The sequence below is a fragment of the Callorhinchus milii genome, unplaced genomic scaffold (assembly GCF_018977255.1).
Source record: "Callorhinchus milii isolate IMCB2004 unplaced genomic scaffold, IMCB_Cmil_1.0 Scaffold2, whole genome shotgun sequence".
In the NCBI taxonomy this organism is placed as follows: domain Eukaryota; kingdom Metazoa; phylum Chordata; class Chondrichthyes; order Chimaeriformes; family Callorhinchidae; genus Callorhinchus; species Callorhinchus milii.
In genome coordinates this window covers 118,808,785-118,824,870 of record NW_024704743.1, presented here as the reverse complement: position 1 = coordinate 118,824,870, position 16,086 = coordinate 118,808,785, and the positions used below count along the sequence as shown (strand labels likewise).

General features: G+C 47.1%; 1 protein-coding gene across 4 annotated transcripts in view; it reads left to right on the top strand.

Annotated features, from left to right (window-relative positions):
- LOC103179708 (BTB/POZ domain-containing protein KCTD1) overlaps positions 1 to 16,086 on the top strand; it is a 94,751-nt gene that overhangs the window by 23,025 nt on the left and 55,640 nt on the right. Inside the window, exon 1 of one of the 4 annotated variants that reach the window (XM_007895093.2) lies at positions 15,681 to 15,739. The exons of 2 other annotated variants lie outside the window; for them this stretch is intronic. The gene's annotated coding sequence lies outside the window, so the exon portion shown is untranslated. Of the gene's footprint in view, positions 1 to 15,680; positions 15,740 to 16,086 lie in introns of those variants that run through there. One more of the 4 variants, XM_007895096.2, reaches the window with a different exon arrangement.

Below are 16,086 nucleotides of genomic sequence, written 5' to 3'. Positions count from 1 at the left end.
CAAGTGCATACCTTATTGAGCTCTCTTTGTACGACCTTTGCTACCTCCTCCGATTCCGCAGTTCCCAATTTGATGCCATCTGCAAATTTAACTATCTTACACTGAGTCTGTGACTCAAGGTCATTAATATATATGAGGAACAGGAGGAATCCCAGTACAGATCCCTGAGGCACCCATTTAATACTTCCCCTTATTTTGATCTGGTCCCCTCTGCTTCCTTCCCTGAATTTATGTCCATGTCTTGCCCTTGATACCCAGCGACCACAGTTTCTGGAGGAACCTTTCACGTGATACTTTGTCAAATGCCTTTTGGAAGTCTAGATATAGATTGGAGTCCTGTAGCCACCCTCGCAAGCGGTAGGATGCGGGTTTGATTCCCGGGCGGGGCAAAACCTTAGCCAAGTTCCTCATACCGCATGCTTCTGTTTACCTAATAGTAAGCAGGAGGAACCCGGTTGTTAATTGATTGGTGAATCACTTTCCAGGGGTAATAATCCCTTCAAAAAAATAATTTGGTCACTAATCCACGACTGTTAGTGGGAATCTGCTGTGTGCAATTGGCTGCCGTGTTTCACCCACAAAATAAACAGTCACCACATTTTACAATATATTCTGGGATGCGCTTTGAGATATCTCAACGATGTGATAAGGCGCTATATCAAATGCAAGGATTATTATTATATCCTACATCATGCGGCTTCCCACAGTCAAATCTGGGTTATCAACCTCCCCCAAAAAAGCCTATGAAATTGATCAGAGAAAACCCAGTCTTTCTGAACCCAGTGTTGGCTGTCGTTTATTAGATCGTTTTTATGAAAGTCATTATTGAAAGCTTTATGTTGCATCTTGACGGCGTTAGTTAGATCTCTTCTGGGACTATTTAACACCTCATTCCGAGTGTCAGAAATGGGAAAGTGTTCCATTTTCAAGCATTCAAACCCTTCACCTCGATGAGCACAAAAGAATCCATCTGAGATATAAATTGCTAAAATAATTATTTTCCCCCCAATTTAACTGTAACAGAATGGTTAGAGTCGTGTGAGCAGTGAGAAATGTGATAAGAAAAAAAGGTGGGAGTGGGGGGGAGGAGGAGGCGGGAGAAGTGGGGTTTGGACTGAGTCTCAAAAGTATAGTGAATCTGATAACACTTGATGCAGCTTAATTTCTCACTCCCTCAGTCGAAAGCCTCAAAGGTATTGAGTAAATTGTATGGAGTTGGATTGGAAGTTTAATTGGCCCTGGAATCAATGATTGAGGTGGGCATGCTGGGTCCATAAGGGTAAGAGTTTCTACCTGTCATGAACTGAGAGAGAGAGAGAGAGAGAGAGCAATGCAACATGATGAGATCGTAATAGGCAGCTAATAGCAATAATTTGTTTTAAAAGGTAGTGATCCAGTGCTATATAAATTTCATTGATTGTTTTGCAAGTTGTGGTGAACCTGGAAAATAGAGGGTCAGACTGAAATCAGATCATACTACATAATAATAATAATAATTGTATTGGTTGTAGTGCCTTTTCACATTGGGATAATAATAACACTAATCCTTGCATTTGATATAGTGCCTTATCAGATCTTCGAGACGTCTCAAAGCGCTTCACAGAATATTCTGTAAAGTGAATTGACTGCATATTTTGTGGGCGAAATGCAGAAGCCAATTGCGCACAGCAGTGTCGCACAAACATTGTTACCCCCGGAAAAGCGATCCGCCAATTGACCAACAACCGGGTTCCTACTTACTGCTAGGCAAACAGAGTCGTGTGGAGTAAGGAAACTTACCTCAAATTTCGCCCTGCCGGGAATCAAACCCAGGTCTCTCGCTTGCGAAGCGAGTGCTCTAACCACTGAGCTACAGAAATGTTCCAAAGCGCTTCACAATATATACTATGAATTGCAGTGCAGTGTGTGTTTTGTGGTCGAACGCGGCAACCAATATCATTGCACAGCAATGATAGTAAGGAATAGGTGAAGGCTGTTAGCCTTAAGACTAAATGGTGCCCCCGACTTACTGCTTTTCCCTACTCCATAAAAAATGTGGACATCATTGATCTTTCCTTCAGGCATGTTCAGTTGGACGTCTCAGCTGTTAAAGCAGCATATCATCCCCCGCGCAGGCTAAATGGGTTTGTTTCCTCTTCCATTCAGTGCCCTGAACCCAAACACAGCAGTACAGAAGGGTGCCCCCACCCCCGTATAAGGGTTTCCCTTTTCTTGTCTGTGCAGCTTAGACTGAAGCTGAGAGATAGCAGCATTTAGAGAGAAAGGAATCGCTCTCTCTCTCCCCCTTTCTCTAGCGTTCTTTAAGCCCTATCCAACTGTGACAACAAGCACTGTAACATCAAAGTCTGGATCCAGGCTGGATTTGGGTAAAAATCTCACCACAAATACTACTATCAGGAAGAAGCTTGCAGTGGTTTGACATTGTAGTCCCGCAGTTGCTCAACAATATAGTGTAATTTGAATTTATACAGCGTCTCTCATATCCGGAGGACCTCTCAAAGCCCTTGGAAGTCATTTCCGTAGATAGAGAGAGTAGGCAAGTCAGTCACCGTCACGTTTAACTTAGAGATGTTCCGGGGAAAAAAATGGAAATGCTTGTTGTTTTAGTGCTGCTGATAATGTGAACCCTGTGAGTTTCACATAGACAACAACAACAACAACAAAATTACATTTATAGAGCACCTTTCATGTCGGGAGGACGTCCCAAGGCGCTGGACAGTCAGGGGTCAGGACCCGAGCATGGGGGAGTGGTGGGGAAGGGGTGAGGGAAGGCAGAGAGGTGGGAGGGCGACCTAAGGCTCGATCGAAGAGAAAGGTCTTGAGACTGGCCGTGAAGGAGGCAGGGAGGAAATGAGGCAAAGCAACCATGGGATGGAGTTCCAGAGTGTGGGGGTAGAGAGGCTGATGGAGGTGCTGTCCTTCAGATGAGACTTTAAACCGAGGTCCCCTTGTTCACACGGACGTCAAAGATCCCATTACGCTAATCGAAAAGAGAAGGGAATTTCTTTCCAGGCTCCCCGGCCTGCAAACCCCCCAGGAAAAATTGGTCACTCACTTCCAAGGCTGTTTGTGGGACTTTGCCATGCGTAAAATTGGCTGCCGTGTTTGCCTACAAAATACGCAGTCACAATCCTGTGAAGTGGGTTTAGACTTCACAAGGTGCAAAATCAAATGCAAGGATTATTACTGTATTAGAAAAGATGGTTATGTAAACTCCCCCATTCCTGGTTCACAGGCAGGCTTTGCCCCCTTAATTTCTTGGTGGACACTCTATAAGAAAGAACTTACATCTCGTGCTAATAACGTTGAAATGTCTCAAAGTGCTTCACGGTAGTGACTGTGTATTTTGTGGACAAATGCAAAGGACCACAAACAGCCATGAGATAAATGGCTGATTAATCTGGAGAATCGTTGGCCAGGAGAAACTCCTTTCTCCTTTTGAATAATATCACGAGTTCACACCCACATTCAAAGGCAGACACGACTTTGGTTTAATGTCTAATTCAAAGGATGACACCTCCGGCAATGCAGCATCTCCCAATACTGCCTCGGTGCGTCATCTTAGACTAATAAACTTTCCCACAAAATACGCAGTCACACCACTTTACAGTATATCTGGCAAAGCAACTTGGAGACATCTCGACGACATGCTAATGCGCTACATCAAATGCAAGGATTAGGATTATTGAAGTCAATTTCCAACTGCCATCTTTTCAGATGGATGTTAAAGGTCTCACAGCACTACTTGAAAAGAGTTTCTCCTGTGTCCTGGCCAACAATCCCCGCCAGATAAATATTAATCATTCACCTCCTGGCCATTTGTGGGACATTGCTGTGCACAAATTAGCTGCGGTAAAATCTTGTGAAAAATGTTGATGAAATGTTGAAGGCACTGTATTAAATGCAACAATTCTTACATTTATTATTATTATTATATCAAAATGGGTCACTTTTTAAAAAAATCAGTGATTGTCACACCTAATCGTCCCGGCTAATGTTTCACATCTTCTTTGATGTCCCAGTTTTTAAAATTACTGCAGTCTGTTAATGGGTTATTAATGAGGCACCTACACTCTGATTTCCCTGTGGGTTAGCACCATTCCTTACTTCCTTCCCCCTTAACTGTATGCAGGGTATTTTTTTTAATTCCCTTGTAAGAATCCAAGGAGGAAATTTCTGGAGATTATTGGAACGATAAACTCGAATGACTCCTAAAGTGGAAATTAGATTTCTAAAAATCCTAATTTCACACGGTTTGACCAAGCTCTTGTTTTTTTCCAGTCTAAAGGATGAGATAATGTTTAACGACGACAACTTGCATTTATATAGCACCCCCTCAAGCAGGGTAGCGTCCCGGAGCACTTGACAGTGGCGGAGCCGGGGGATGGCATAGTTGAAGTGGAAGGTCTTCAGGCACAACCTGATGTTGGAGAATAAAGTCTCTTCACATGACAGCATTAAAGTCCTTTCACAAAAAAACCTACAGAGGTGGTACAGAGGCCACCAAGTATTCATACACACACACACACACACACACACACACACAGAGGTCAACAGTGCATCATTAAATAGCAGTGGAACGATTTCATTTCTCACCATACGTTGATCCCTTCGCTGTACATGTTATCATGCCACAGGGTCTGTCTAACCAGCTTACAACAGCAGTCTAGTCACTGCCCTAATCTGCTGCTAGTCTTCCAGCAACGGGCATCTTGCAGACCTCATGCAGAGCGTTTAGTGACGGATAATAAAAGGCATATGTGAGGTGTCAGCCGGGGATTAATAAATAGCAATAAGGGATAGGGAATCAACACCGATTTCTCTCACACTATCCTCCTCCTTCCCTCACTCTCTCTTCCCCCAACTGAGGAGCACACACTAATTTTAGCAGCCCTGGCCGAGATCAGCCACAGTTGTGCACATGGACTTGGATTCAACCTGATTATAATAATCCTTGAATTTGATATAGTGCCTTAACAGGTCTTCAAGACGTCTCAAAGCGCTTCACAGAATATACCGTGAAGTGAATTGATTGTATATTTTCTGGGTGACACGCGGCAGCCAATTGCACACAACGGTGTCCCACAAACGGTCGTGGTCTGAGTGATCAATTTATTATTTATTAATTTTGAAGGGGTTATTACCCCTGGAAATGCGATCTACCAATCGACTAACAACCAGGTTGATACTGGGTAAACTGAGGCTTGTGGAGTAAGGAAACTTAATATTTTACCCTGCCCGGGAATCAAACTCTTGTTTGTGAGTCGAGCGCTCTACCCAATATGCTACAGGACTCCACTCTCTCCTCCACTGTTGTATGTGTGCGTGTTCATTGAGGGGGGGAGGGAGGGCAGATTTCTTTCTCGTATCCCGTCCGTGGCATTCCAAGCACCCACGTGCCTGCCAGAGATGTCATAGGAAAGGAACACGCAGTTAAAATTAGAAGAGTTGAGATGCCGTGAGCTTAAAATAGGCAGGGGTATTGTCAATAGCCTTATAATGGCTCTGTCATGTGCTCAGAAAATAAATTGGAATCCAAAAAAAGCCACTTCACTTTATAAGTGCCTCCCTGCGGAACACACTTTTCTTTTATTCCGCTCCAGAAGCTTGTCATCTGATTCACTTGCCATTTGTGGGTTATCCAACAACAACAACAAAATTATATTTATAGAGCACCTTTCACGTCGGGAGGACGCCCCAAAGCACTGAACAGTCAGGTGTCGGGGCCCGAGCATGAGGGAGGGGTGGTGTAGGGGTGAGGGAAGGCAGAGAGGTGGGAGGGAGACCAAAGGCACGGTCGAAGAGAAGAGACTTGAGACCGGCCTTGAAGGAGGCAAGGGAGGAAGCGAGGAGAAGGGACTGTGGGATGGAGTTCCAGAGTGTGGGGGCAGAAAGGCTGAAAGCCCGGCCACCGATGGTAGGGCGGGTCGGGCAGGAGATATGGAGCTGGCCGGAGCCCGATGAACAGAGGGAGCGGGCAGGTTGGTAGGGAGTCAGCAGGTCAGAGAGGTAGGAGGGGGCAAGGCCATGGATGGCATTAAAGGTGAGGACAAGGATCTTGAACTCGATCCTCTGGGGGATGGGGAGCCAGTGAAGTCGGGCGAGGGTGGGAGTGATGGAGTCACGGAGCCTGGTGAGTGAGAGTACACGAGCTGCAGTTCTGGATGATCTGCAGCTTGTGAAGGGAAGAGTTGGGAAGGCCGACGAGGAGGGAGTTCCCATAATCGAGCCTTGATGTGACAAATGCGTGGGTGAGGGTTTTGGCAGCCTGAGGGGTGAGGGGGTGGTGGAGTCTGGCAATGTTGCGGAGATGGTGGTAGGCAGTGCCGGTCATCGCGCGGATGTGGGGGAGAAAGGACAGTTCAGGGTCAAACAAGATACCCAGGTTCCTGACTGGCTTAGTGAGGTTGAGTGTGCAACCGTGGAGGCTGATGCTCCCAGCGCCTGAGGTGCGGAAGCGCTGGTGCGAGCCAATCAGGAGAGCCTCTGTCTTGCTGACATTGAGTTGGAGAAAGTTGGCCCTCATCCAGGACTTGATGTCAGCCAGGCAGTGGGTCAGGACACCAGTAGTCCTGGAGTTCAGGGTGGAGGAGACAGAGTTGGATGTCATCCACATATGTGTGGAAATTTACCCCACGTCTGCGGATGATGTCACCAAAGGGCAGTCAGTTTAACTTAACGCAGTCAGTTATCTAGTCAGTTTAACTTAACACAGGATTGTCCAGCTGATTTTATCCACCCACCTCCCCCACCCCTACCCATTTCATAAGTGTTCCAGGACGCTACAACGCATGAAGGACGTTAAATAAATGCACGCTGTTGTTTTTGTTATCTGGCCCACCCGCTACCTCCATAACCTTGTAAATGTTAAGTTTCTGAAAAGGAAACACGAAAATATTTCTTATGCAGCCCACGGACGTTTCTCAAATAGGACATCTGGCCCTCAGCAGCCAAAAGGTTGGACCACCCTGACTTAAGGAAATAAGAGCGTCAGCCTGGCTCGGTTCGGTAACACTCTCACTTCTGAGTCAGAAGGTGTGAGTTCATACCCCACATTGAGGACTTTGAACCCATATAGCTTAGTCTTAGTCTGACACTCCAGAGCAGCCCGACTCATTATCGGGAGCGCCGTTCCTTCAGATGAAACGTTAAACTGAAGTCATAAGGACATGAGAATTTGCTGGTGAAAGAAGACCAAGGTCCATCCAGTTCGCCTTCCACCATCCTGGCAGTCGCATGACGTCTCGTGTACCAAACTCTATATGGTAGCCCGCGATATTATTTCCCAACAGAAATCTATCTAATTTGTTCTTGAATGAATCGACACTTTAAAGACCTGTTTCTGCCTCTTGAAGTGGATATTAAAAATCTCATGGCGCTATTGATTTATTCATATTTTGGGCAAATGTAGCAGCCAACCCATACCTTCTGCAAAAACAAATGAAGACCTTCTCAAAATTCCTGGGTCTGCAATTTGATTCAGCTTAATGTTTAGCCACTTGGTTACTGCTGAAATTTTGTTAGCAGTTGGCATCATTAATGTGTGTCACCATGTGTCAGCTTGGCTCAGTCAGTAGTACTCTTGTCTCTTGAGTCAGAAGGTTATGGGTTCAAGCCAGGTCGGGACTTAGAACCCATAATAGTTCATTCCAGTTCAGTGCTCTGTGTGCTCTTCAGATGAGATGTTAAACCTATTCAGGTGGGTGTTAAATATTCCTTGTGGCACTATTCAAAAAGAGAAGGGAGTTTCTCCTTGTGTCTTGGCCACAATACTCCAAATAAAATTGGCTTTTCACTTCATGGATGTTTGCGGAACATTGTTGTGTGCAAATTGGTTGCCACATTCTGATACACACAGTCACTATATCTCACAATAAGAATCCTGTGAAACACTTTGAGACGCCTTGACTATGTGAGAAAGCGCTGTATCAAATGCAAGGATTATTGTTATAAATAAAAAGGAGTTTCAGTGAAGCATGCATTCAGTCTGTTTCCTGCGTGTTTTGTTACTGCCCTTTTATTGTGTACAAAAAACATTAGAAGGTAACATTAGAGAAAGCATCAGTATACAAATTTATAGCTTTATGCCCATTCGCTTTGCTTCAGCTTTTGCATATCGGTTTTGAAGGTAGACATGAGAACAAAGAACTGATGGATTAGCTGGGGAATTTGATAGGTACAGCATGTTTTCTGTAGAATACAAAACAAGTGCGATCAAGATGCAAAGCAATCCATGGCGGAGGGAATATTGTTTGGCAAGAAGCAATGTTACATTGGTTAACAAATGGGATGCAAACTGAGAGTTTGCTTTGAAGCCTCAAACATACTTGTTTCCGTTTATTCCAATTTTATTCTAAAATTGTTGAGAACTTCTGTCGCATCTGTCGTCTCAATCAGTTAACTGCGCAGCTCTGTGTGCCTATGTATTCCGTACTTCCATTCATGCACATTTACATACATACAGTAAATGTGCCCCCACTCTATGGAACTCCATCCCACATTCCCTTCGCCTTGCTCCCTCTCTTGCCTCCTTTAAGGCGCATCTCAAAATCCTCTTCTTCAACCGAGCCTTCGACCACCCTCCCCGATCCTGACCCCCAGCTCAGGTCCAAATCCCTGATTGTCCAGCGCCTTGGAACGTATCGTCCCGACGTGAAAGGTGCTATACAATTGTAATTTTGATATCGTTGTCTGACTACAGGCAAATAAAGTTGTAAGCAGGTATTTTTGTTTTAATATTGCTTGTCTTCAAATCCCTTCATGCCGTGTCACCTCTCTACCTGCTTCCTCTCCAACCCATTATCCGCTGTCTCTGCTCTACTGGCTCTGGCCTCCTGCTTGTCCCTCGTGCCCTCCGTTCCACCATCAGTGACTGCGCTTTCAGCCACTACACCCAGAAACTCTGGAACACTCTTCCTCTATCCCTCCACCTTGCTCCCTCCTTCCCCATCCTCAGGTCGCGCCTGAAGACCTTCCACTTCGATCGTGCTTATGGTCACCTCTCACCTCTCCCCAGCTTGGCATCGTGCTCCGCGACTGTCAAGCGCTCTGGGACGTTACCGTGTCAGGGGTGCTATATAAATGCAAGTTATGGAGTCCTGTAGCTCAGTGGTTAAGAGCACTCGCTTTGCAAGCGAGAGACCTGGGTTTGCTTCCCGGCACGCTGAAATCTTGGGCAAGTTTCCTTACTCCACGCGTCTGATAACAATCCCTCAAAAAAAACAATAATAAATTGGTCACTTCAATCCACAACTGTTTGTGGGACACTGCTGTGTGCAATTGGCTGCCACATTTCGCCCACAAATATACAGTCAATTCACTTTACAGTCTATTCTGTGAAGCGCTTTGAGACGTCTAGATGTGAAAAGCGCTATATCAAATGCAAGGATTATTATTATTATTATTAAGTTGTTGAATATCTACCACACTTTCTGGCAGATTGCGTTCCCGAGTGTCAGCCTAGCTCAGTTGGTGGTACAGTCATCACTGGATCAGAAGGTTGGGAGTTCTAACAAATGAGCTCGGACATTTGAGCTCATAGCCTGAGCTGATACTCTCTGGTCTGGTCTGGTATGGAGTTATCACTGTTTTCCAAGAGAGATGCACCCTGCTCAGCTAATCCTGAAGAGTTTAGTTGCAGGTTTAGTTGCAAGTTAAGTTCCAGGTTAAGTTGCAGGTTAAGGCTGTCAAGGCATTGGAGAGGGTGCAATGGAGATTTACCAGGATGGTACCAGGAATAAGGGACTTCAGTTATCAGGAGAGAAAAGCTAGAATTATTCTCCTTGGAACACAGAAGGTTAAGAGCAGACTTAATAGATGTTTTCAGATTCAATAGGGTGAACAAGGGAAACTATTTCCACTGGTGGGTGGGTCGGTAACCCGAGGATACCAATTTAAAATAGTCGTTAAAAGAAACAGAGGGGCGGTGAGGAGAAATGTTTTCACACCGAGTTGTTTGGATCTGGAATGCATTGCCTGAAAGGGTGGTGGAAGCCGATTTGATAACAAGAGAGAAGTAGATAATTATTTGGGGAAGACAAGTTTACAGGGGTACGGGGAGAGGGATTGAATTGAATAGCTCTTTTCAAAGACCCAGCACAGACACGATGGAATGGCCTCCTTCTGTGCTGTATAATTCTATGATTCTTAACGGGAGCTAAAGTTTGGGGACTGCTGAGCATTGGTGATATTGAGACGTCTCAAAGCACTTCACAGAATATATGGTTATATTGACTGTATACTTTGTGGGCAAGACGTGGCAGCCAATTGCACACAGCAATGTCCCACAAACAGTCGTGGATTGAATGACCAACTTTTTTTCTTTTTTTTAAGATTAACTCCACAAAGGGATCAGTCAATCAACTAAGAACCAGGTTCCTACTTACTGTTAGGTAAACAGAGGCGTGTGGAGTAAGGAAATTTGCCTAAGGTTTCACCTTGCCTGGGAATCGAACCCACGTCCTCCCGCTTGCAAGGCGAGCGCGCTAACCACTACGCTATGTGAGTCTGAAATTTAACAAACTAAATCCTATAGTTTGCCATTGCATACTTCCTTCCGCTGTCCAACTAAATGTAGCATTAGGGCTTTGGTTTGCAGGATTAACTGTTGTTGACTAGGAAGAATCACATCCCCCCCTTGATTGCTCCTCCAAGTCCTGAGAATGAGTCAGGCTGACTAGTCCATTGTCAACAGTGGCTTGGAGTCCAGCTGTACCATGAAATTAAAAGCTTCACAAATAAGCGGATTTGTTCTGAAGCCAAATTGGAAACCAGATAGCAAGTCATTGTGACTGTGATTTTCCAATAGCTTCTCATTCACTGTGATTCCACTAGCGTCAGAAAGACTGACTCTTGAGTGTACTGATGTAGTTATAATGATAATCCTTGCATTGATGTATCACGTCGTCGAGACGTCTCAAAGCACTTCACAGAATATAATGTAAAATGAATTGACTGTATATTTTGTGGGTGAAACGCGGCAGCCAATTAACACAGCAGTGTCCCACGAACAGCCAAGGATTGAGTGACCAANTTTTTTGAAAATGTTTTGAAGGGATTATTGCCTCCAGAAAAGCGATCCTCCAATCAACTAACAACCAGGTTCCTACTTACTGCTAGGTACCCATAGGCATGTGGAGTAAGGAAATTTGCCTGGGGTGTCAGCCCTCTGAGACACTATCCTGCGTGAAAGGTGTCGTCCAAATTCAAGTTGTTCTTGTTTCGCAGAAGCAAGCCAGCCACCCATTAACACACTTCCAGATCATTTGAACATTTATTGTCAAGCTACCGGCAGCTATTATGTGAGTTCTGTAGTACAAAATACTCAAGCGGCCCCAGGTCTGAAATCTGAAAAAATACAGTGCTTGTTTTAATTCAACAGGAAATAAAATAGTTTTTTTTGTGGTGGCGGGGGGCGGGGGCAGAATCAGAATGTTTCTCAAAGCAGACATTTAAATATCAAGATTGTTTCTTTTGCTGGGTTTACCATGTGTTTCTCTGATCCCACTTTGCGCACCGCGATATTCTGTTCTTGATTGCTTTGATATCATACCTACTCCAGGACAATAATAAGGCTGGTTGCAGGCAACGTTTAAATAACTTATTCATGATGCCGAATTTCATAGTCATGTACTTCAGTCTCTGTTGCTATGGTGCCCTGGTATTTGTATTTTTTTTCCCACATGGTGTGTGTCCCTATGGTGTGGCATTGTATAAATGGCTCTCAATTCGTACAATATTATATGGCTTGGTTCTCGGTCATTATTGCATATTGTCCTGTGGCAACGGAATAGAGAACCAAATAGGAGCAGTACTTTTACTATTGTATTACCCTGTGCTCTGTTGTGTATATGATGTTCCATAATGTTGATCTGATTACTAATTGTTTGTGATACAATATTATTTCGATTTATACATATCGGGATGACGTCTCAAAGCGTTGACATTGTTGGTTGGGCGCCCGAGGTGGGGATTGGGGGGAGGGTGGAGGAAAGAATGACTGAAAGCCCGGTCAAAGAGGTACACTTCGAAATGAGCCTTAAAAGAGGGCGAGTAGGGAGCAGATCCAGAGTGGGGGCGGAATGGCTGAAAGCCTGCCCCTTCGATTGTGGGGAGGATAAGGTGGCAGAACATGGAGCAGGTCGGTGCTCGCTGAGCGAAAGTATGGCCGGGTTGGTAGGGTTGAAGCAGGTTGTAGAGGTAAGGTGGGGCAAAACCGTGGAGGGATTTGAACGCAAGTGCAACAGAGAATTTGAATGTTTCGCCCACAAAATATACAATCAATTCACATTACAATATAGTCTGTGAAGTGGTTTGTGATATCTCAAAGATGTGATAAGGTGCTAAATCAAATGCAAGGATTATTATTATTATGAAACTCGATCTGCTGGGGGATGGGGTCAGTGGACCCGAGTGAGGATGTGGGTGATAGTCTGATGAAGCCTTGCTTGGGAGAGGACACGGGTTGCAGAGTTCTGGATAGTGGGTAAGATCTGGAGGCAGAACATCGGCATATGATCAAGTCTGGAATGTGGATGAGCAGCCTGAGCGTGGGTGGACCCAGGTAGTGATGGTTTCTGGTAATTGTTTCGGAGGTGAGGGAAAGCTGAGCAGGTCGGAGCATGGATGCGGAGTTCGAAAGAGAGTTGGGAGTCAAACAAAACAGAGAGGTTGCACACAGGTGTCACGAAGTGGAGGAGGTCTGTGAGGAGGTCACAGTGACTGGCAGCCGGGATACGCTGAACAAAACATTATGAAAAGGTATATAAAAGATATGACGACATAAACCGGTGTTGGTCTAAATTAAGGAATGCTGCTTCTAATTGCTGTGTTTTAGACCCCAATTGTGTTGTGTGCTGGGAAATACACAGTCACTCCACTTTACAATATATTCTGTGAATCGCTTCGAGACATCTTGAAGACGTGATAAGCCACTATGTCAAGTGCAAGAATTATTATTATATCAGTGACTGCAATGTTGTATAACTACTTCTCAATTGCTGCATATACATGACTGTAAGATTCCTGGTTGCTGTGATTGCGCACACTGTGATCTGTGTTACTGTCTGCTTCTCCTTTTGATCCATCGCTTCCCATTGAAAGATTTTGTCATTTCTCTGCTTCTCGTTTGCTTTGATTTCACACACTCGCTTATGCACCTGCTTTTCAGTTAGTACCTTTTTATACTCTTGCGTTTGGCATATCCCAGCTTCCAGTTATTGTAACCCCCCCCCCCCCGCCCCCTCACCACTTCACACACACACCTGGCTTCCAGTTACTGACCCCCCCCCACCCCCCCTCACCTGGCTGACACTTACTGTCACAACACCCCCCCACCGCCATACACACACACCTGGCTCCCACTTACTGTCACAACGCCCCATACACACACACCTGGCTCCCACTTACCGTTCCCCCCCCCCCCCATGCACAACACACCTGGCTTCCAGGTGCTGTGACCCCCCCCCCAACAGCCGCGTGCCGGTCGCTAAGACCACCACCTCAGTTCGTTCCTTGAAATCTCAGGCGAGTCCTGATTTAATAAACACGGGGTCACATTAAGATTACCGCCGGCCCCTCCTGATTCCGGATGCTGATGCTGACTGGTCCGCTATTGTACATCGATGCTGGGTATTTCTATGTACGGACCAACAAACAAATACATAAATAAATAAATGATTGCTTCATAAATAAAGACTTAACAATTGCAACATTTCCCTGCCCATTAAATGCAAACCCTTTCATAGAGCACCTGAGATAATCCCATTGGCTGCATTTTATTATTATTATTATTTTTTAATTTTTTTTTGGGGGGTGGGGGGTGCATTTTGCTACAGACATCTCCTTGTTCTATCACATCCGACCTTGATTTCTCTCTCTCTCTCTCTCTCTCTGTGTCTGTCTGTGTCTCCCTCTCTCCATCGGTCTATCTCTCCCTGTGTGTGTCTCTCTGTCTGTTGCTCTCTCTCTCTCTCTCTTTCTATCTATCTATATGTGTGTGTCTCTCTCTCTCTCTCTCTCTTTTCTCTCGTGTCTCTCTCCCACTGACAAGACACTTACAACTCCATCCCTGCGCAAAGTGGGTGTCAGGGCAGGTACACGGGGGGGGCAGGTTGTAGGGTGAAGGGGAGTTAGTGGGGAGGGGAGGGGAGGGAGAGAGGGAAGGAGGCAAAGGAGGAGAGAAGTGGTCAGGATAAGTGACCTTGCACCTCAACTCAGGCTGTTACAGGGTCTCTTTAAGCGCTCGTTCGTTCGTTAGCCCTGTGGGATCTCCTCAAGGTCACCAACTCGTTGTGGGGAAGAGAGAGAGAGAGAGAGAGAGACCAGGCAAAAAGAGAGAGAGAGAACAGAGAGAGAGAGAGAGAGAGAAGGGGGGAAAGAACAGAGAGAAAGAGAGAGAGAGAGAGAGAAAGAGAGCAAAGAAAAAAAAGGGGGGGGAGGAAAGCAAAAAGAAAGGGAGAGGAGAGGAAGGCAGAAGGAAAAGAAGGAAAGAGAGGGAGAGACTAAGCAAAGAGCTCAGAGAGAGGGAAGGGGAAAGAAGAAAGAGAGAAGGGGAGGGAAGAGAGAGGGAGAGAAGGAGGGAAAGAAGAGAGAAGGGGGGAAATAAGAGGGGGGGAAATAAGGGAGGGGGGGAAGGGGGGGGGGAGAGAGAGAGGGAGGGGAGAAGGGGGGGGAGAAGAGGGAGAGAGAGAAGGGGGGAAAGGAGAGAGAGAGAGAGAGGGGGGGGGAGAAAGAGAGAGTGGGGAGGGGGAGATAGAGAGAAAAGGGGGGGAAAGAAGAGAGAGGGGGGAAGAGAGAGAGGAGGTTGAGAGAGAGAGAGAGAAGGAAGGGGGGGGAGGAAGGGTAGAAGGAAAGAAAGGAGAGATAGACAGATAGAGAGAGAGATAGAGAGAGAGAGAGCCTCAGGGACACTCGGTGCTGTCCACGAACCTGGGGGTCCAATATAGCGCATGCGCCCGCGCGGCCCCGGCCCGGGGGGAGTCTGTACAGCGGCAAATATGGCGAAAATGCCCGACAGCGGCGACGGGGGGGAGACCGGGAGGACCGGGACCCCCGGGGGGGGGGAGACCGGGACCGGGACCGGGACCGAGCGTCCGGGGGCGGCGGACACGGAGCAGCGGCCACCACCACAACAACAACAACCGGCGCCGCCGCCGCCGCCGCCCGGGGTCAGAGCCCTCCTCCTCCTGCAACCGCCGCCGCCGCCGGCGCGGCACCGACACCGGCGGGGAGACGGCTCCCGACTGTTGGCGGCGCGCGCGGCGGCGGCGACGACGGTTGAAGAGGAAGAAGAAGAGGAAGAGGAAGAAGAGGTGATGATGATGAAGGACCGGGACGCCCGCGGGCCGCTCCCCGCCCTCCAGGCCGACCGGGCCGCGGGCCGCCTGAGCGAGAACACCCGCCTGGCCACCCGCTACGCCGTCAAGATCTTCCGCGACTACCTGAGCGAGCGGGACCACCCGCCCGACTTCGAGCGGCTCGACAAGGACGCCCTGTGCCGGGTCCTGCGCTCCTTCTACGCCGAGGCCCGGTCCAAGAGCGGCCAAGTCTACAGCAAGTCGTCGCTCATCAGCATCCGCAGCTCTCTCAACCGCTACCTGAACGAGCCGCCCTACAGCCGGACCCTCGACCTGACCAAGGACCCCGAGCTCCGCAGCGCCAACCTGACCCTGGCCGCCGTCATCAGGAGGCTGGAGGAGCAGGGAGCCGGGCCCGTCATCCAGAAACAAGCCATCACCAGGTAGACACACACACTCACAGGGAGTCGCACTCACTCACTCACTCACAGGGAGTCACTCACACACACTCACTCACTCACTCACAGGGAGTCACTCACACACACTCACTCTCAGGGAGTCACATACACTCACTCACAGGGAGTCACTCACTCACAGGGAGTCACACACACTCACTCACAGGGAGTCACACACACAGAGTCACTCACACTCACAGGGAGTCACACACACACAGAGTCACTCACACTCACAGGGAGTCACACACACACTCACAGGGAGTCACACACACAGGCACTCACACTCACAGGGAGTCACACACACACAGGCACTCACACACACACAGGGAGTCACA